Raw genomic sequence first — 15745 nt, forward strand, 5'->3', positions numbered from 1 at the left:
TGGAACTTCGCGGCGACAACAAATCTATCCATCGTGATTAACGTTTTCGGACCTAAGTCTAAGCTATGTCCAAATGTTTCGAACGATCTGGTTGAAATGCAATATCTCGTCGTATTATGTATTTCTGCTGTCTACAAGCGTGTCTCTTTTTGTATGGGTGTAGCTGCAAGAGGGCGTATTTTCGCTTCGCTAATAGCGCTCTCGCAATATCGTTGGAGGGAGTTAGACGGTAGTAGAGCGGTGGTAGCTTCATACTGCAGCGAATGAAAATTGCAGTTAGATAAAGCTATTCGTTAGCTTCGGTATTTACGTGTTCTCCTTTTATTCGCAATATTGCGCAACACTTGATCGCAAGGGCTCCGCGAAGGCGGAGGATGGTGATGCGAGACCATGGTGCGAGCGCGTGTCCATTATGGGGCACAGGCACGGAGATCATCATGTATGTGAACCGTGTTAATGGTATCAAAATCCGAAACTCCATCGAGATCACATCGATTCTGATGAGTTTCAATTCCCGCTTAAAAGGGAGAAACGAACGTTGGGGAATGGGTACAATGTTGTCGTCGCGCTTAACCGGCGCGGCGCCGTGCCGCGCCGAAAATTCGCCCGACTAAAAACGCGGGCGATTTTAGCCGGCGCTGCTCCTGCTCTTGGAGCGGGGTTCGGATTTGGGTTTTGCCGCAGGGGTAGGTGCGCAGAGTGAACGCGGATCGATCCCCCTCGGCGCGAGTGCGAAAGGGGGGTTGCGACCGAGTCGCCCTCTCCGTTGCTCGGTATATCCTGGCGTGTTCACCTCGAAAACGGGAACGTTTGAAGGGTGCCACATCGCCGAACGGAACCTTCCGCCGCTGAAATCCCAACGATCGACGAGAGAACGTGATACCGAAGACCGATACCGCGGGGTCGTCTTTATTCGTCGCGCTCATTTTTTTTTCTTGCTTTCTCTTTTTCGTCCGAGGGTCGACGAGGAAAAATTCAGACGCATGTTAGGGAAATCGGCGAGGAGAAACGGCGCGTCACTGCCGGCGCGATACGCCGCGAGTCTCATTATCGGACGCGTTTTATCAGACTTCATACCGCCGCTATAACTCGAATGTAGGTTAGCGGCGGCGGATCCAAGAGAAGGGATGCCGAGTTTTCTTCGAAAAATCAATAGACATTTCTGCCCCTGGGTTTCACCTTGTCGCGCTAATAACGCCCGCCGTTAACTCGCTTTCGAAGATCCGTATCGCGGCTATTTGTATGGGAGAACCCGACTCTAGACTGACAGAGGAGTCTTTATGTATAGGATTAACTAGTTTTTCTTCTACTTAATAACGATATGATCTACATTGCTTCTTAACGAAACGTCTTGATACGTTCTCAAGTATTGACGATTCTTTCAAGTGTTCCCAATAGCAGCACGCCATTATATTTGCCGAAGTTCCCTCGCACGAAATTCAACAAAAGAACAAGTCCCACATAATACGTATGTCTCTGAGGCCCGTATTAATAATCATTAATAAAACTTGTGTGTGTGTGTGTCTCACGTGAAATACTCGGATTAAAATTTAGAGTTAAATTTGAGTTTCTTATTTGAACCGTGTAACATATGTGACGTTACATCTGTAATGAGCTGTAAAAAGCTCACATCTAAATTCACTCTAAATTCAAATGAGTATTTCGCAATTTTCAAGTAATGACTGTTGATACAGGTCAAAGACGTTCAAAGACATCTTATTGTTTTTAAAAGTTTTTTTTTAATTGTTTTTTCGACATCTCTGAGACGTTTGAGACACGCGTGTTGTATGAGCATTGCATTCTAACCCGCGAGAATCTCTTCACCGTTGAGATTGTTCAAAAATTATATCAACATTGATATATATCGGCATTCCTATCGAGGAACAATTGGCTTGGGAACCTCAAGTCAGTCAAGGAATTTGCAAACGAAGTTTGCTGGATGCACGTACTTCGGGAGCAATATCTGTACAGTAATGCGGCGTTAACCACAAAAGTATACGTACGTCTCGTAGTAACTCGCTTCGCGATAGATTCCCTACGTAACCATAATGTCGTAACAACAATACAAATAAATCTTGCGTATGCGAACACGTGATAATTCGCGAGCAGACCGACTCGCGTCGATCATTGGTCGATTGTTAGTCGCGAATCGAAGTTGGGACGAGGTCGAGCGTGAAGAGATCCCGTTTACCTTCGCAAGTACGTTTCCACCTGGCCTGGTACATACCTGAGGAACCTGTACAGTCACGCTCGCTCGGTTTCTAGCGACCACCGCTGTACCATCGGCTATCTTAATGTCCGGATGTTCACGGGATGCGCACTTATATCGGTTCGTACGCGCGCAAAATGCACGAATATCGAGATAATATCGTGGCTATACTTTCGAAAAGATGCATCATTATTCGACTACTCGCGACGTTTCTACAATAATTTGCAACGTTAGGGTTTGTTAACGACGCGAGTAAATATTGGGTAGTTATTTGCAAGGTTGGATTTGAAGTAACGCAACTGAAGCTTTGAATTTGCGATGAAAGACTCCCGCAAGATAATTTTGCTGAAAAATATTTATTGATTTTTTAGATTATATATTGCAAGGAATTTCAAAAACTATAAGTCTTTTTTAATATTATTTTGTATAATTATGTTGTCACTGTGGATCTCTCTCGGCAAAAATATATTATTAAAATTCATTTCTTTTTAATTGTCGCTGAATAGCATTAATTTTTCTTTTTTGATAAATAATAAAATATTTTCATTGTTATCTCTTATTCTAAGGAAGCTTTAATTCAAGATTTAGCGCGCGACGTTTGATATCGAAAGAATACGTGGTCGAGAGAAACGCACGAGACACATCCTGTACATTCTTTCTTCAATTTTCTTTCGCGTCTTCTTTCCCAATTGATTTTATCGTCTACGTCAGGACCGCTACCAACGTCAGACGCCGTTATTGTTTGTAGTTGGTTCTTGGATTTTTTTACGTACCGTGCGATTGTCTGAGATAATAGTTATTTTTCGCGAAATTGTTCTTCGCTTAACGAATAATAGGGAACACTGCCAAATTATCCGAAAGAGTACCTTTTTTCCGTAACATCTTTATCTTTATTAATTTTCGTAATTTTGATCTTTATCAATGCGGGAAAAACCTTCAGTATATATAAATAGAATAAATTATTTTGTAAGTGTATAATAAACAGATACAATATAAAATTCTCAGTTACAGGTATAGAGATTAGAGGATAGATACTCAATAATAGATTGTACGATAAATACACAATGAAACGTCCTCGCGTTTTCACATATTATATGTACAATATAGCTGTAATTGAGATTCCATTCTACTTATATTTATTTTAATTACACTACATGTACGATCGATTAAAAGGTTAATTTTCTTTATTAATGTTGAAATCACGTAGAAAATCTCTTTCAGTAAATGTGAGTTCTCGTGCGCGCGTGAAGAAAATAACGTTAAAACTCCCCCATCTCAAAAAGCAAAACAAAAATCACGCTGATATTTAGTATTACAAAATTTTTGTGTTCAGTTCAGACGCAAAAACGTCTCCTTCCTTCTCGTTGTATTAATTTATATTAATTCTACTCTGTATTATATATATTCGATTCTGCTTTACGAGCCACACACCGAGAGGACCTCCTCCGGTAGCTCCTGCTTCCCGCTTCGACGCTGCGCAAGATGAACGGAGGTCCTATTTCCGGCCGATATTTAAATCCGACGAGGACCGAATTCGCTCGACCTTAACCGAAGTGTTCGGTCCGGCTGTCACATTCGCGGCGTGCCCGAATGCTCGTCTCTCTCTCGTGGCGGCGGCAGCGGCGGCGTAACGCGTTAATGAAAATGGCAACGCGCCGCGACGCCATGCGGCAGCCTCGACGGAGTACGTGCGGCGGCAAATTGCGTCGCTTTATCAATCTGAAATAACACCGGCGCGGGATACACAATGAGCGGCAATGCGAGGGACTTACGAGCGCCTCGCCGGCCAGCGAAAGGACCACCACGTTGCGGTATGTGACACGTCTCGAATCTGTAAACATTGTGGTAGACCACTCTCGTTGCGGAGATACATATCACATAGTTCGTATGTTTTATTATAGATAGACAGAGCGGTCCATGTGACGGATGACGCTGCAGTGAAAAAAAAACTTTGCAGAGTATCTTGATGTGGAGTAAGTGTCCTTTACAAAGTCTCATTTTGTTGGTTTTTATGCTTTGCGTTGTTAAGTATTTGACGGATATATAACTTGTATGTTAAAGTCACATTATTAAATCTGTGATATAGGGGTGGTGTGCACTGCTATATATTGTCTCACTATGTAGATGTCTTTGTTCCTCGTTATAATGTCAAATTCTATTGTGTATACAGGAGAGTTGTGTGAATTGTGCATCGAAAGTAATACTTCTCACATATGTAAAATTTGCAGCCCATTGTATAGCTCCTGTGAGTTTCGTGATATCTCAAATGTTTCTTTTCACAATAGAAGAGATACGATTTAATCAATTATAGGCAGCAAACTTCTTTCATGATAGTAACGAGAGCTCAAATCTCCTTTTAAAAAGTAAAGAGAATATATGCATATGTATGTGCTTATGAGAATAACACACATGCTTATCATACATAGGGTTGCACATTTTTATCATATTCGTTATAGAATTATAGAAATGTCATGTATTCTACTTTTCCCAAGTATACAGTTCTCAATAACTTGTCAAAAGAAAGTAAACGTTTCTGTGTTTGGGAAACCTAGTGTTATCTACAAATTTAGAATATCTTTTTGGTGCTACTTTTTTTATCTTCTCACACGTAGAAGAGTACAGAAGCTTTCATCAGTGTTGTTATTATCCTTACAGATGTTTTCAATTTGCAAGCAGAGGATAGCGAGAGCTTTAATAGTCAAAGCAAACAATTTAGCACATACAGCGACTTAAAATAGTGCAAGAAAGTATATTTTCAAGACTATAATGGTCGCTGGTGATCAACCTAATACTTATTACTGAGAGGATAATAATCTTCAGCATTGGCAAACAGATACAAGAAATAACACAGAGAACCTTGAAGATAGTCCAAGAAGCGAGATACTTTTGGAAGAAACTTTTGATGCATTTACTGCCTTAAAGTTGCTGCAAAACATCAATAAAAGAATATTGTGATAAAAAGAAGTGATATATATTCAGCTGACATTAATGTCTTGTTTCTGCTGATACATCAATTCTATTTATTTGAGTATTATATATATATATATATATATATATATATATGTATGTATATATATATGTATATATATATATATGTATGTATGTATACATGCACCTTTTCTATATGGCTACATGGCTAAGATAAATAATTTAATATATATATATATAATGTTTTTAGTAGTTTTTTTATAATTCTTCTGAATTAAAATTTCTTTTATATGTACCTGAATGTGACTCGAAATAGAAACAAAAGAAAATATCGTTTTTCCTAACCATTCCTCTTTTGTTCATTAATTACCAATTACTGTGAAGCGAATTTGTACGACGATATATGTAGAGAAAAAATAGAATAGATCTAATGTATGTATTTTATAATTCAATATTTGTTTAGATTATTTTCCTATAAAGCGGCGTTCGTTGGCTCGTAGTAGTAATTACTTTTATGATTGCGGCGTTCTACTTTTTAATCTATCGCGCGCATCACAATAAATAAATAGTGACATGCTATATATACCGAATATAATAGCGAGGCTTCTGCTCGTCCCTCCGGTATTAAGTTTCAAGTCGATACTTAACGACGATGTCGAAGAATAAAATTTCCTGAATTTTAAATTTATGAAATTTATGTTGAATGTAATTTAGTTCAAATATAAAATAAATTGTACTTTGTAGTAGAGCTAAAACAATGAACTTGTTAAAGACTGATAATACGCAAATTAAAATGTTTGTAATACTGCATCGGTTCAATAATGAGATAAATGATCAAATTCAGACCGATATGACGAAGTTAAGCAAGAACTTACTCTCAAATACCGAAATCTTCTAGTATAGAGGAACCAACGGATTGAGATTTTGTATTTTTAGCAGATGTGGTATTACTTATAAATTAATGGCAGTAAAATTCATGTCTCGTTAGGTTAGGTTAGCTCGTATTTCTTCCATATTACGATTGACTCCGGGTCGCCTGGATGTTAAAGCCGGCCCTGTCTCATAGTTTATAGATCAAGCGAACTCGCCGATCTATCTGTTTCTGCTACTTGTTTTTTCAACCAAACACTGTGAATGTTCTTCCGACATTCTGTCTCACGTCATCAAAATCGTGCATAATTATTATTTAGAGTCATCGCTACGATTAATATTAGATTTCTTGATTAATATGGCGCCACAGTCGTACGTCTGCAACGCCAGTCAGCGTCGAACAAAGTCGAGGGATTTATCGCAGACGGCTCTCTCAGTTAATATACGTAACGCCGGCTAATATTCGTCGCGCGTTTGTATTTTTGTATAAATTTTACATCCGACGGTGGCCGAACGCGGCCGAAAATATCCGAGATTTTTGCTCCGTTCTATCCATCGCGCGTCGAACGCGGGTTTCCCCTCTGGTCGCGTCCCCTCTCACGGCACCAGTATTCTACCGCTCGTTCGGTTCCACTCTGTCCTCCTATCTCTCTCGCTCTCGCTTTGCGTAGCCGACCCTTCTCCGTCGCGCCACAACTTCGGCCAACATCGGGCGCGCTCGCGCGGCATCGGCCGTGACTTTTGTTGCGCGCTTTGTAGAACGTATAAACGGATGAGGCTTTTTCCGGGACCGGCAACGCGTGCTACCTTGTGCCTCTCGCGCAGGATACGATGGAGAGTAAAGTCAGCCGGACGAGAGCGCCGCTCTTGGAGCGCCCGTAGTCCACTAATGATTCGCTCTCGCACAGGGTGTGTGCGCGAACGGCAAATTCCAATAGCTTGAACAATTCAGCGACGTATTATACTGTACCACTGTTGTTCCCGAATTGTATCAGCGATAGGAACAGATCATAGAATCGGCTATGGACAAGATGATAGAATTTGCGATTTTCTGCGCAGAGAGAGAGAGAGAGAGAGACAGAGAGAGAGAGTTGCAATCTCGTGGAGTCTCGTAACGACACAACGCTGAAAAGCATGTTACCGAGTCCTCCAGGATTCGATAATGGCGGCGGCGCGTCATTCACTCCCGGTCGAAGCCGGGTATAGCCCGTCACCGTGGCTGCATCACGGTATACCCGTAGACTCCGACGCTCTCTCGGTCCCCGATGTTAGCGCGATCGATACGACGACCATCCCCCGTCGTCAGCCCGGCCGATTTTTTTCCGTTCGACCCTCGCGCCTGCGCGCACCACCGCGCGGTTTCCCCTTTCCGATTCCGAGCGAACGGCGACTGGAGGAGGGTACCGCCGCCACCCGACGAAGCGGGACCGAGCGAGTGAGCGAGCGAGTGTGCGCGCAGCAACGACGAGAAGTTGGGCGAGGTGAGGCGAGACGCAACGGGCTGAAACGCGGCGAGGCGAGGCGAGGCGAGGCATGGCGCGACGCGGGTAGGTGCGGGAAGAAGGGAGTGTGCCTTTATTATAGCCGCGCGCTTCTGCCATACCCCCGGCGCTCGAGCCAGAAACTCGGCGCTGCCAGGGATCGCCAATACCAATTTTGGAACGCGCCAACGTCGACCGAAATTCACAAACGAGATCTCGGAATTAGCAGGGAAAATGTGGGACCGCGCGGCTCGATCGATCTCTCGAAAAATATCAGGAGGGCAGCAGGAGCGAGATTAAATGTATTTATGTACATTACGTCGTGGGTAGGCGAGGGGGTGACGGAGCGGCGGGAGACGGGGGGTGACGCATTACGCGCGGACGACGCGAAACGAGCGGGCGGGTAATTTAACGAGAGGCGCCGTATTATTTTCGAATGGGACGTAAGGACGCTCCGCGAGATATCGCGTTCCACTTGCATCTTGCGCCCTGCAAGCACGGATCTCGTGGAAAATGAGTCTAACGAGTACATACCGGCTACACTTTTGACATTTCCTGCAGATTATTCGACACTACCCCTTCTCGCAACTCCCGTACTTTTACGAAGAATGCCCCACGGATTCAGCGCCCTTGCTTTCGTGACGGAAGAGTGAAAGAGAGAAAGATATCTTTTGACGAGTCTGAGATAAAATCTTCATCTCCAAGATTGATTTCTCAATATACTTTTCATTTTTAATAATTCTATCTACGAGTTACGCGTGGTTTTATTTCAAGCAATACACAGTCCTTGTAGATTATATTCGTAGAGCAAGATTCGTAGAATAGGTAATGGAGTAGAATAAATTGGATGTTTTAAATATCAACTATTTATATATTTGTTTGCTTTTAGTGATTCGATATTCTCGAAAAAGATGTAGCGCTGCCTAAACTGAACCCGTAAGAACAAAAATGCAACCGCTATTAGAGCGCGAGTTCAATTTTAGCCCGTTCTTGAGACGCGCTGCGTTCGATGTTATTCGAAATAAATCAAACCGTCGATCAGACGTAATTGCTTATTTGCGACAAAGGCCTCCTCTCTACGAGCAATCACTGCTAATGAATATTACAATCGCGATGTAGATATGAAAATATGTAGCAAGCCCGTCTGTGACACAATACCTTTTGATGCGCGCGTGTACACGCGCATGAAAGCGGGAGGATTAAATGAATTTCCTTCCGGGGATACCTCGCTAAAGTTTTCCTCGCTAATTACGGCCGACTGACTCAAGTAGAGACGCTCGATTCGCGATAACCCAACTCGAAATTCGAAGCGTCGATGTTGCGTCATTTTGCATTCGCGTTTTTCTCTGGCGTTGCGCTCGTTCTCTCACGTTCTCTCTCTTTCTCTCTTGCTAGATATTTGTTGATAATTGCAGCAGGCAACGGGTCGTTGGGATTTATCGAATTTGATATAGCGTTTTTCGTCATTAAAAGACATTTCACATAAATATGCGGATATTTTCCTGCCGCTTGCGTAACGGCAGGTGAATGGAATTGGAGGGTGAATCGGACTTGGGCTAGTATAAACTCGTTTTTCAGAGAAAGTATAGTGATTGACCATTAGCGCAACTATTTTGTTGCGATCAGAAGAACCGGTAAAATTAATCCGAGTAAGTGGAAGTCTGTCAGTGCATGAATTTTTGATTGAAACGACTCGCGGCTGCAAGTTTGCAATGACAAACACTTCGATCACTTCGTCGTAAGGCCGACGTCCTTTCTTTTAAGTGTCATCATAAAATGTTTCGCGGATAATTAATGAACGCGCGGACGCGAGTGATGAGCAAATGTTGACCATCACAACGTTACGAGGAAGAACATAAATATTATGAGTAATTCAGAAAGATTTATCGTACGGAACGTTTTCTAAGATTTTCAGTCTCCTAGATTCTAGAAGAGCGTGGAGACTCTGGAAGCGTCGGGAAAAAAGCGATCAGGGAATAGTTTGAAGAGCTTCGAGGAGTAGGGAGAAAGTAGCTTATTAGTCGAGGAAGTGACAGCGAAGTGAGGAGAATTTTGAATTCGACTCGCACAGCAATCTTAAATTCTTGCGAAATGTCACCGTTTGTTTTACCGAACGACGAGACTGGAAGAAATCCGCCGAATAACACGAATAATCGATCATCACCATGAACCTACGGATTAACGCTAATGAGGCGACTCGGATTGCCTTATATATCGAGCATAATTACTACCGTCAAACATTGACGATTGCTAAAACGAGACGGCAGATTATCGACATTATCATCTAATTATTTACGCAATCCTAGCATTGTCTATTTCGTTGCGTTTATATTAATGTAAAATTCAATTTTGATAAAAGCATTAGGCGGGAGTTATTATCTAAATATTCTGCGCGCTAAACTTGTCTATGCGTTCGGACACTGAGATGATATGAATCGAGATAAAGTGAAGTCTCTCACTTCATATTCTAAGCTAACCGCAACTTAATTCGACTTGATTTGATTTAGAGCTTTATCGCGCGTGATTATTTGAAGGACGAAAAGAGAAGGACCGGACGACTCGATTCTATAATTTCTCAAAGCTTCCAATGACTTTTTCGAACAACAGCCGTTTGCAAAAACGCTCTTGTCGATGAAGCGCGCGAACTCGACACGAATTCTCTTTTTCTATCTCTCTGTTGTTTTTTGTTTGCAGTAACAAACGCCAACGATAATTTTGGCGTGCGGAATGACGACTGACGGCGACCGATTCGTTTCCATTTCTGCTTGAGCGAATCGATCGGTGATTCGACTCGCCGTTCCAAGCACGCGGGAGATATTAGCGTGCCTCGTCAAGATTTTAACGCGACGATCGATCGAGTCGGAGTTCATCAGCGACGCGGTGTGTGCGTGTGTGCGTGCGTGCGTGTACACATGTGTACGCCTATACACACACACGCACGCGTGTATATACACGCGTAGTCAATTACGGAAAATCGAATTCGTCGTTTCGCGGTCGAAATTCGTACCGATCCACGCGTTCTCCGCTCGTATATATTAAGCATGCTACAAAATAATACATAGCCGTGGTGATGTCCATGCAGCTGCAACTGGCCGTGCAAGCTGGACGCGTAGCGGTGAGTCCCGAGCTCTCCTCGTCTCTCACCCATCCTCCCATCTCTCTCTCTTTCCCCACTACCCCCTACCGTCCCCCCCTCTCTCTCTCTCTCTCTCTCTCTCTCTCTCTCTACTCTACTCTACTCTCTCTCTCACACGCTTCTCCTCTCTTCCTCTGCCACCCTCTCGCTCTGCCACCCGTTTCTCCTCTCGCGCTCTCTCGCACCAGCTCTCGCGAGCGCTCGCGCGCTTCCCTCCGTTTCTCCGCTTCTGAGTTATATTTAGGTGAACTCTGGTATTATCCGACGGGCTGACGGACGTACGAGCGGATGGACGTACGGACGGATGTACGAACGGACCCGTCGTACCAACTGGAACCAGAGGGCTTTTACTATCCTGTCCGTTACGTCTGACGGCCCGCGACACGGTAGCTCGCGGGTCCAGTTCGATGGATCGATATACGTCGACATCCGGCCGCCGCGCCGGCCGGCCGGTCGTTCGGTCGGTCGGTCGGTCGATCGATCGGTCGGTCGCGAGGCCGGACAAAATTCGTGGCTCTATTTCACCGTCCGGTGATCGGCGACCGAAATCCCTGCTGGACTTTCGCCATCTCGCTCTTGGAAGTTCGCCGGTCGCCGTAGGAAAAATATCGGCGAGTGCGGCGGTCGGCTGTTACCGACCAAGAGGAGGTTGCCGCGTCGATTTAATGAAATTCCTCCGCTGAAAATGTCTGATTTCTCTCTCTCTCTCTCTCTCTCTTTTTCTCTGACCCTTTCCCCAGCCCATCGACTTTGTATTTTAGTATTTAGTAATATATAAATTGTGTTTGTGCGATATATAAGATTTGTTTGTGCTCATGTTTCAGTGAAAATAACCGTATATTCGCAAAGTTATCTTTTATTATTGTTATTGTTGTAACCATGTATATTCAATAAACAGACGATACTGCAGAATTTTGATTACGATGGCGACATCAGATCGGCGATACCAAAACAATTTTCGCACAGTGTAGTTTCCGTTTATATCGTTTAAATACGAAATACAGATGTCGTAAAGCAAAATCGCGCGAAATAAAGAAGATCGTGAAACTGTTAGTACCCGTTCATTCTTCTCACTGTCAAATCCACCCTGAATCACTCCGGGACCCAATATCGGCGGGAGGCGCGGGGAACAACACGGTACACCCACTATACAGCTAACCGTACACGCGCGTCCAGGACGCAATTAGTACAGGTACAGGTAAGGGTGCACAGAGGAGGTGCGGGGAGGAGCCAGGGGCAGAGGTGAAAAACAGAGGGACGATACAGATTGTACAAATTGAAGGATGTCTCGTGCGATTCCGACGGCGTACGAACGCGCGCGTTTTCCGGCGTTCGCTAGTAAAATTTTGCAATTTCTACTTTATTTATCGTAACGCGCCCGTAGGATGACGCGTCGGTCGCGTGGTCGCGGCGCACCACCTCCGCTCGCGTAATCGCAATGTATGCGTGTGCGTGTGTCCTTTTTTTTATTTCCATTTTATACATATATTACCGCGCGCGCGCACACACACACACACACACACCACACACCACACACACACACACACACACACATATACGCACACAGCCGCGCGCGATGCCGCGAATACTCGTTATAGCGTAATTGTATTATTTGTCGGCCCGTGCCGTATACGTACAAGCCGGCGGTAGGGTTTCGAGCCCCGTGTCGATGGATCGATACGTCCATCTGCTCTCGCCGCGCGATTCGCCATTCGAGTGTAGAGCGAGTCGAATGTTTCCCGTCGTTTTCCCGTCACCTCGCCGATTCGATCGCCCACCGCGATAAACGCTTCATCGCCGATATCGCGCGTTAGCGTCCGATTTTTCCGAAAGTCAATCGATCTCGGCTGTCTTGCCCAGAAGGGAAGACAGGAATATGCGACGGGGTGGAAACTGGAGACATCGCGGCGCGGTTGACTTTTCAAGGGGAAACATAAACATTTCTGACGACGCGGATTCACCGATTTTTTTCAAGTTATACGTCGCGTAAGTGTGGCGGGGTGATGTGTTTACTTTGCAATATTCTTTCTCTCTCTCTCTCTCTCTCTCTCTCGCCTAGTTATATCTTCGGGATGAAGTACCGTGCATTTATTAAACGCGAACTGCGTAAATCGAACTTTTCGTTCTGCCTGAGGAACCCGCCAACTAAATGAGAGGACATTTTTATCAGTACAATACGCGTGTGCGATTGTGATTGTCAGTCCGCGGATAGTTGCGAGTAGTAACGATATTTTATGAAATAAATATATTGTATACGATATAGTCTATGTCAATTTGTGAGCGGTGCTTCTCCCGCGCGTGGAACTTCTTACCGGTGTATCACAGGTAAGTACAGAGGAAACGTAACGGCATACGCGTCGCCACTACACGCATATATACACATATACACACATATATACACACACACACAAACACACACACAGCATGCTATTTTCTTGTGTTTTCAGTATCTAACCTTCTTAAGTACTAAACCGGGAAATTCTTTCGATTTCTGTTATCGTTTCTGTTTTGCTCTGTTATCGTTTCGAAACTTTCTACGGCACGACTTTCCGAGAAAAAAAAGAAATGAGAGACAGCCCACATAAATATTCTATCATGTGTCTTTGAGATATCAGTCTACGCCCGTATCGTATAATCTACAGCATTTTAAGTAGAAGAAGCGAAGAATGGAACAATAGGTGCATGTGAACCTAAGAACGTAGTTTCCTGCACTGATACGAGGCAAATAATTTCAGAAGCCGCATTGTTTCACTTCAATATACGCAAGCGATATGAAAAATTATAACAGGCGTCATACAACGACTAGTTTAGATAATTTTATTAAATTAACAAATAGATATGTATAAATATATTACTGTTAACATCCATATTAAATTTATTAATTAATATTAATATCAAAATTAATATTAATATAATATAAGCTAATGTAATTTAGTTAATATATTATTAATATTAATGCTAATATAAATATAGCCATGAGGTTTACTAACCGTATCTCTGAAAAAATTCTGTTTTAAAGCAACATTTTTATTTGGCAGAAATATTAGCCGTGAAAACTTACTACTTGCCTTGAATCTACGATAAATTATATATGTGTGTGCGTGTGTTTAAAAAAAAAAATATATATATATATATATATTCTTTGATCTTATAGAAAAAGTTTTTTTATATTAGTCGATAGAACTCTCTTTTATTCCAGCATTTTAAATGCAATATCAAAGCGATAATAAAATTCACGCTGGAACATTTCGTCTGATTTTTTATCCCTCCGTCTCATTCCCTCTCTCTCTCTCTCTCTCTCTCTCTGCAAATTGTTGGAGGTAGCGAGGTAATTTGGAACCAGACGAGTCATATGTAAATACAGCAAAACCCAAAATTTGTACGTTATTGACTCGAATTTTTTTCAAATTTTGTGGAAGCGATATTTAAATTACCGCGCAATTTTTAGTAGCAAGCCAAATTTCCGAAAAATAACGCCTTTCGCAATCAAGAACGTCAATGACGCGCGGTTAAAGATAAATATAACCAGAAATCGCGCGTGCCAGATACTTTCAAAAATTCATGACCGTTTAATTGAATCACGCAAAATTCCTCTCGTGTGACACAAAGGGACTAATTCCATCGGCAATGCGCAGGTGTTGCGTGCGTGTATTTATTCGTTTGCCGTAATAATACATACATTAATATCCTAATAACACCACCAATATCGCGAATTTCAACGGATCCGATCGATTTTTCCTCATGCGAATTTGACAGGCTGTCCGCTGTATTTCATATCGAGCAGACCGAAAAAAATCGAGTAATCGTGAAAATGATCTGCTGCATATAATTCTCTAAATCGATTCCTTCATCGCGCGAACACAGCTAAATATACGAACGTTGCTGCATCGCACGTATCTAAGGCGCATCGTACTTGCGTAGAACGAGAGCGTCTATCTAGGAGGGAAATAGGCGCGAGAAAGAAATTATGCGCGCGTTTCCTTCGCAGCCTAGGTAGGCCAGATCATCATCGTGAGAACGTAGATAGCGAATTGTCTACCCGCGAATAACAGCACACATAGTTACTTGTAGCAAGTTACTAATACTAATTACAGCTAGTTGGTTATCATACAATTCTATAATCAGAATGTTAAGTAAGTTCCTAAGTGTCGATCTACATTGTCAGTAAGGGAAGGTAAAAAAAGAACTTTATATAGTAAACTTACGAACCCTTTAATCTTAAACATCAGAAATGAATATGAAAGTTTTTGAAATTTATTTTTTTAATTTCTATCTTTCTTCTCTTTCTAGAGAGATGTAAAATTTTGACGATGGATGGAAGATTATAACGTAAAGTATTCAAAGCGGTAAAACCACATGTTATTAATAACAATTCTATATTTCTCAGTGGACAGATAAATAAATTTTAAAACTGAAAAATCAAACCGAAGCGCGAGCGCGTGGTGATCATTCACGGCGCCTCGAGGAAGTTTTCGAGATTTTCGAAAAATAGGAACACTGCGGAATCGATCGTGCGGTAGCTGGCAGTGACGATTTGCGGAATCGCCAACTCGGTAGCAGAATTGTGAGAGCGACGGAGACAGGAGTAGAGCGAAAGAGAACGGAACAGAGAGGGAGTGCAACATAGACTGAGAGGTGAGGGGAATAGAGAAAAATAGATAGTAGAGGAAGAGAGAGGGTGAGATAGAGGAACAGAGAGAAAGAGAAATAGAAATAAAGAGAGTGACAGACAGACAGAGAGAGAGACGGAGAAAACGGGGGAAGGAGGAGAGACGAGATAGGTGGATAGACGAAGAGAGATAGGAGGAGAGAGAGGAAGAGAGAGATAGGTAGAGGGAGAGAGAGCGTGATAAAGTGGCAGAGAGAAAGAGACAGAGCGAGAAATCGAGAGGTAGAGGGAAAGAGGGGTAGAATCGAGAGCGCTGCGCAGAAACCGCGGCAGCATCGTCGTGGCCTCATCGACCTAACCTACTTTAGCGAGGGACGCCCGCACGAGGTCGACGGTGGCGCCGTCGCCCGAGGACGTCCGACGGCGACGACGACGCCGCCGAGCCTAGCGAACTAACGGCCGTTCTCCAATGCGTCCTCGTACCCAGCTCTCTCTCTCTCTCTCTCTCTCTC

General features: G+C 43.2%; 1 protein-coding gene and 1 long non-coding RNA gene across 4 annotated transcripts in view; one reads left to right on the forward strand and one right to left on the reverse strand.

The window, feature by feature from the left end:
- The window catches only part of LOC116843988 (basic-leucine zipper transcription factor A-like), an 89749-nt gene that overhangs the window by 64897 nt on the left and 9107 nt on the right, over nt 1-15745 (reverse strand). The gene's annotated exons all lie outside the window — the stretch shown is intronic.
- Nucleotides 3772-5720, forward strand: LOC116843990. Its single transcript, XR_004377968.1, has 3 exons — nt 3772-4020; nt 4111-4182; nt 4865-5720. It is a non-coding gene; the product is annotated as an uncharacterized LOC116843990 (long non-coding RNA).

Source organism: Odontomachus brunneus, unplaced genomic scaffold, assembly GCF_010583005.1.
Source record: "Odontomachus brunneus isolate Ranch 3 - 2012 unplaced genomic scaffold, Obru_v1 Obru_scaffold_037, whole genome shotgun sequence".
Classification (NCBI taxonomy): Eukaryota; Metazoa; Arthropoda; class Insecta; order Hymenoptera; family Formicidae; genus Odontomachus; species Odontomachus brunneus.